The sequence below is a fragment of the Salvelinus namaycush genome, chromosome 30, assembly GCF_016432855.1.
Source record: "Salvelinus namaycush isolate Seneca chromosome 30, SaNama_1.0, whole genome shotgun sequence".
Lineage (NCBI taxonomy): Eukaryota > Metazoa > Chordata > Actinopteri > Salmoniformes > Salmonidae > Salvelinus > Salvelinus namaycush.
The window spans coordinates 29886336-29893008 of record NC_052336.1 but is presented as its reverse complement, the minus strand read 5'-3'; positions in this window follow the sequence as shown (position 1 = coordinate 29893008).

Sequence of the window (6673 nt, the reverse complement as noted above, 5' to 3'; positions counted from 1 at the left end):
ACGCACGCACGCACACACACACACACACACACACACACACACACACACACACACACACACACACACACACACACACACACACACACACACACACACACACACACACACACACACACACACACACCTCTCTGAAGGAAAATTTTCGCTGGAACAGTGGTGCTGTGATCCTGTGCTATCATGTCAATCACACTCCATTTACCTCCACTGTGCATGAAATATGTTCTTATCCTACACTATAATTTCTTTAACATTATATAGGTAGTGCTATGCAGTGTGTGTGTCGCCTAGTGCCTCAGTGACAGGTGTACTAAGCATTTGCTCGACATGTACTTTATTACAGCAGCTTCAAGTAGGTCATTTCAGTAACAGAGGTAGTACCTGTTAAGTAAATCTTTTATAGAATCCTTATCAATAGAAGGTAAACTATTTAGTATGCTTTCTTTGAACCTAAATCTATAGGAATAATGGTCAAGGAGAGTATCCAGACAGAGCCAACAGATTGCAGAGCCCGAGACCGAAACGAACTTAGCCACTAACCATGATCCCACAGGGGCAGTGAGAGTGATTTGGCAGAGCGAAAGCGGCTCGGCTCTCTGGACTGGACATAACCTTTCCTCATCCCCCTCTCATTCTCTCTTGGCCAGTCTGAAACAAGCACTTTTCAGCGAGCCCCCTACCCATTTGGTGCTCACAGATCAGAGGCGACTGAGTAGATAAGTACTGTTGTAAAGCTGTCAAGTCGACCGAAAAAGATTAGTTGATTAATCAGTAGATTAGTGGAATGAACTGTCTTCAAACCAGGTCCCTTCCTCTCCTTATCCTCTCATTTTCACCCTTCCATTTTACTTTCACTTGTTATTGCTCCCTTTATTCTCTTGTTATGTTCTTTCTCTCGCAGACTCATCATGAAACGCTCATTCTCTCTCCTAGTCTCTCAGTATCACGCCTTGCTCTCTTTTTACCTCTCCCTCTGTCTCTCAGCCTCTCTTCACAACCTCCCCATTTCTCTTCCTTTCTCTCTCAATGCAACATGTGAACGCAAATAGGCCAGCACACAGTGGAGCACTTTCTCCAAATTGAGAGGTGTCTAAATGGAGTGTATTAGCCCTCATAAAAAGGCTGCCCTCATACAGAAGACCGAAATACAAATTGGAACACCCTCACAGACACAAAATGTCAGTCCTGGTGATAACTAGCTAGCTAGCTACTTGGCTTAGCACCTTGAGAAAGGGATGTGTCAGACTAGCATCTCCTCAAACAGAGCAGTGAAAGTGGTGCTGAAAGCCTTTTGGCTTCCCAACAGCCAATGACATGAGGCCAGGGCCATGAGGGTCTGAGCGTTCCAGCCAATCCCATATGAACCCCTAAACCCTACACCCTATGTACTTGTGGAGATCTGAGAGGATTTGACAGGTGCAATCTTGTCCTCTGATAGGCTAGGTTGAAATTTCACCATATACCAATCCAATCCTCTCACTGTAGATCTCCACACGTGCATAGGGTTAAGGGTTCTATTTGGGATTGGGCATGCTTTCTTCTCTCCTCCACCCTCTGGTCTTCCCTCCCTCCCTTCCTCCATCCTCTCGGTCAAGACGAGATGAAATGGTCAGGTATGGAGGCCAAATAACAGATGTATGATAACTGAATTATTCCATGGTTCTGTAAGTCTCATCAGTCAGCCTAAGTGTGTGAGCTCACTACTCTGACAGGTCAAAACAAAAACATGGTTATGTAGGCTTTATCTCTGTTGTGGGTGGGATATGGCCTAAAGAAGCTATTTCCACATATTTGGCTCACTAACAAATTCCAATGAGGTAGCTAGTGAAGATGTGGACATGGACATGGACATTGTAGTATGGCCCAGAAGACAGCTGGTGTGTCACGCCCTGACCGTGGAGATCCTTTTTATGTCTCTATTTTGGTTGGTCAGGGCGTGAGTTTGGGTGGGCATTCTATGTCTGGTGTTCTATGTTGTCCTTGTTTTCTATTTCTGTGTGTTTGGCCTGGTATGGTTCTCAGTCAGAGGCAGCTGTCTATCGTTGTCTCTGATTGAGAATCATACTTAGGTAGCCTGTTCCCACCTGTGTTTGTGGGTGGTTGTTTTCTGTTTAGTGTATGTCACCTTGCAGAACTGTTCGTTTATCGTTTTTGTTGTTTTGTTCTAGTATTCGTATTCATTAAAAGGAATTATGAATACTTACCACGCTGCACCTTGGTCTTCTCCTTCTCCTCTATACGACGATCGTTACATGGTGGCCTACTACAGTATTACTCACAGAGAGCTAAGGCGTTACTTGCTAGTCGTTCAAGGCAAGCCGGCACTTTTAATAAATAAATAAATAAATAAATAAATAAATGAAGGAAGGAAGGAAGGAAGGAAGGAAGGAAGGAAGGAAGGAAGGAAGGAAGGAAGGAAGGAAGGAAGGAAGGAAGGAAGGAAGGAAGGAAGGAAGGAAGGGAGAGAGAGAGAGAAAGGAGCTTCTAGTGTTGTTGTATCAAGATGTATTGCCTTAGCCTTAAAACAACATCTCTGCCATTCTCTTGAAATGCCCCCTCTCCTCCTGCTCCCTCTCCTGCTTTAAAGTTATTGGAAGCGATGAGTTCACCCTTGAGTGTGTACTGTACGCAAGGCAATACTCAAGGAATGTGACTGATAGGCCTAACAACACTCTAGGAATGTGAGTGATACCATATTGACTCAAGGTGGGTGATGCCATCATACAAGGGTAACACTTTCTATGCGCCACACATGTGTGATGGTTTATGAATGCATGTATAGTTATAATGGGCTGTTCAATTAAAAACAAAAAAGTTAAGTGAGAAGTAGGCATTGGTCTGAAGCCGAAAAAAGAAAGGAAATTCAGGAGTGCCTACTTCACCCATGCTCTACCAAGGTTTCCCAGCACACAGCTTTGACCTACTACAGTAGCTATGTTGCTCTATGCATTCAAACCTTCTCAGACAGCCTAATTCATACTCGGAGAGGAGTTGCTCCCACAATAATGTGATTTGTACTGTATACAAGGTCATGTATTGCATTCTTCCCACCCAAAAAGTAAGACACTATCCCATTCCACAAAAATTGTCAAGCTTTTTCTTACAAGACTGTCAGGCTTGATTGAGTGAGCGGTTTTGTCTTAAATATTCAAAACACATTTTTTGGTCAATAGGTGCCCAACATAAGAACAGGTGGTGGTGTGTTGGAGACAGTCACTCATATAGATATAGAGGTCTGCATTCCTGATTTCTGTAACCATTAGCTTACCTGGGTAATATTTACATAAGTTTATAACCGCCTGTATTGCATACATGGTCCTGTTTTATCAATTGCAATTCCTCTGTCAAATGACTATGTAGCTCTACAGTTGTGTGCATTTGTATTTATTTTGCAATAAAGATGATGCTACAATAATACACATTTACAATTGGCCGATATCTAATACATACAGCCTAATGATATACTGTATATTGTATATACATCATTTTAATCATTATACTTTTCATACGTGAGTTCCGAATATCTCTAACGGTCGCCCCAGCGTGAGTTGTTCTATGCACGTGATGTCAGAAATCACTCACTGTTCCAAAATGTGATTGTTACGCAACAGGACAGTTATTATTGTTAGGTTCTAATTTTGAGGAAATAACACAATAACAAATGACACTCGAGAAGCTTAACCGAGTTTAATTTTTCCTAAAGGTTCGATACAGCTGTAATTCAGACAACCGACATTTCACACAAGCACTGATATTTAACCCTTTCTCCTAGGCTGTCTCCTCCTCCACAACTGAACAGCCAATGCATCTCTGTTGCTAGACAGAACCTAAGTGATATCTGTTCTTCCTCACTTCATCTAACCTGACCTCTACCCCAAAGTGCTAACTCCTCCCCAACTCAAGGCTGTCATGGTGATTGATACCAGACTTTGTCTCTTCTCCTCCCAGAGGATCCCTGACGGCTAACAATAACATATCCTGGCACAATGTAAAGTTATACATTACCCTCTCTCCCTCAGTGACATTGTTAGTTTCCAAGATCTCCACCTGTCTCCCCTTCTCAATGGCTGCCAGATGTAATCGCTTTCCTGCACTCAACACATTCCAAGCTTAGTTGCACACACTATATACCTTCCTCCTATAACCCTTAAAACCTGTTATGGCTGCAAGGGAAAGTATTGAGTAGCCAGATAAAACATGCCCATTTCAAACGGCGCCGTACTCAAATCTTGCTCGTACAATATGCATATTATTATTACTATTGGATAGAAAACACTCTCTAGTTTCTAAAACCGTTTGAATTATTTCTGAGTGAAACAGAACTCATTCTGCAGCACTTTTCCTGACCCGGAAGTTCAAAGTCTGAAATCGATGCTCTGTTCAACTTCATGCCTATACATGGGCAATGAACGTAAGAGTCTACGTACACTTCATACACCTTCCTCTGGGTGTCAAGAAGGCTATGAGAGAAGAAAGGAGGTGATTATCTCGATCTGGGATGGAATAAATCCTCTTGGAATGACGTGTACCCAATTTCCGGTACTCTGAAGAACGCAATTTGGACAGTGGGGTTGCCTTTTGTTTTGCTGACGTTATAGGCGAATATTATTTCCGGCTTTGATTTTATTTGATACATGTCACCATATCATCGTAACGTATGTTTTTTCAATATAGTTTCATCAGATTATTGAAATTTTTTCGGGAGTTTTGCCGTGTTCCGTTCTCTTCCGTTTGTTTACATGGAGAGATCCGTGCAACCCGGCTAGCGCGCTTGCTAAATGGAGAGAGAAAGTTGCCATTCTGAATCCAAACAACGACTCATCTGGACAAAGGACACCTTGTTCAACATTCTGATGAAAGATCAGCAAAAGTAAGACCCAATTTATGATGTTATTTCATATATCTCTCGTAGTCGCCGGCGCCCAAGTGTTTCTATTGTGCTAAGCTAAGCTAATATAATGCTACATTTTGTTTTCGCTGTAAAACACTTAATAAATCGGAAATATTGTCTGGCATCACAAGATGCCTGTCTTTCATTTACTGTACACTATGTATTTTTCAGAAATGTTTTATGATGAGTAATTAGGTATTTGACGTTGGTGTCTGTAAATATTATGGCTGCTTTCGGTGCAATTTCTGAATGTAGCTGCAATGTAAACTATGATTTATACCTGAAATATGCACATTTTTCGAAAAAAACATATGCTATACAATAAATATGTTATCAGACTGTCATCTGATGAGGTTGTTTCTTGGTTAGTGGCTATTTATATCTTTATTTGGCCGAATTTGTGATAGCTACTGATGTAGTAAAAAACTGATGGAGTAATAAAAGTGGAGTCTTTTGCTAACGTGGTTAGCTAATAGATTTACATATTTTGTCTTCCCTGTAAAACATTTTAAAAAATCGGACATGTTGGCTGGATTCACGAGATGTGTACCTTTCATATGCTGTATTGGACTTGTTAATGTGTGAAAGTTAAATATTTAAAAAAATATATATTTTGAATTTCGCGCCCTGCACTTGAAGTGGCTGTTGTCATAAGTGTACCGACGTCGGGCTTGCAGCCCAAACAGGTTAACTTCTTGTCTAGACCCTCTAAACCTTAGCACTCCATCAGTGACATGAATAAGTATATTTTCCTATTCTCAGAACCCAACATTATCTATAGGGTATGTTTTTCAACTTGTCAATTTCAAAATTATTTTCTAACAAGTTGTATTTTCTAACAACAGTTTGAATTGAGGTGTGTTCCGCCTCATCATTAATTCACATAGAAGTAGCCCATTTCAGCATTGCGGACAATTTATGTTTGAGGCTTTATTGAGCTGGACAAACTTCTCTCTTCAAGGACAGCCCATGCACTTCACCAATGTTTCCTCAGATCAAGTATGCAGACATTTGCGCAGTCTTGCACGAATTGGCACATTTTCTGGCTGGCGCTCGCATAACCTTCCTTGTTGTTCTCCTTACAAATAATAACTTTGTATACGTGTGCAAACAGACCAAACGTATTCTAAATCATGCAAATATAACTTGTCTGTGTATAGCCTGTGGTGGTTAATTTCTGTGTTATCAAATGAGGAGATAAACTTATCACACAAGTCAGAGTTATACTTAAACTAAATCTTTATTCACGTATAAGGAAAGCATGTCACACCACACCCACAAGTGAATGATGTGAGTGCTCTACAATAACGATGGCTGGTCAACAAATCACTCTTAGATGATTCTTTGATAGCCCCGACACAAAGAATACAACACCTTTTTATAGCTAAGATAAAACCCCTAAATGTTCATGACAAACAGATGTATGGAATGGGTCACAAGGTTAGGATTCGTATGATAGATACTAATAATTCACAGCAGACAGTATCTGCTGTAAAGACTGTTCTCATTGTGTAGAAACCAGGGTCTAGCCCCCAAAACAAGGTTCCTCTCATAATTATCCATACTGGAGCCTTCTCCACCCTGGTACCTCAGTACAGAAACACCAACTCATGCTATGGAATGCGGTCTTGTTAGGTTTATCACCCAAGGCATCGTAAATCTTCTGTCAGCATTAAGCCCCCAGAGGCCCATTCTCAGTAGAACACACACAGATGAGAGCGTTCCCCTATTCTGCTGCATAAAACAACCATTTGATGCAATTACAGTATTAGCACATAATCTTGC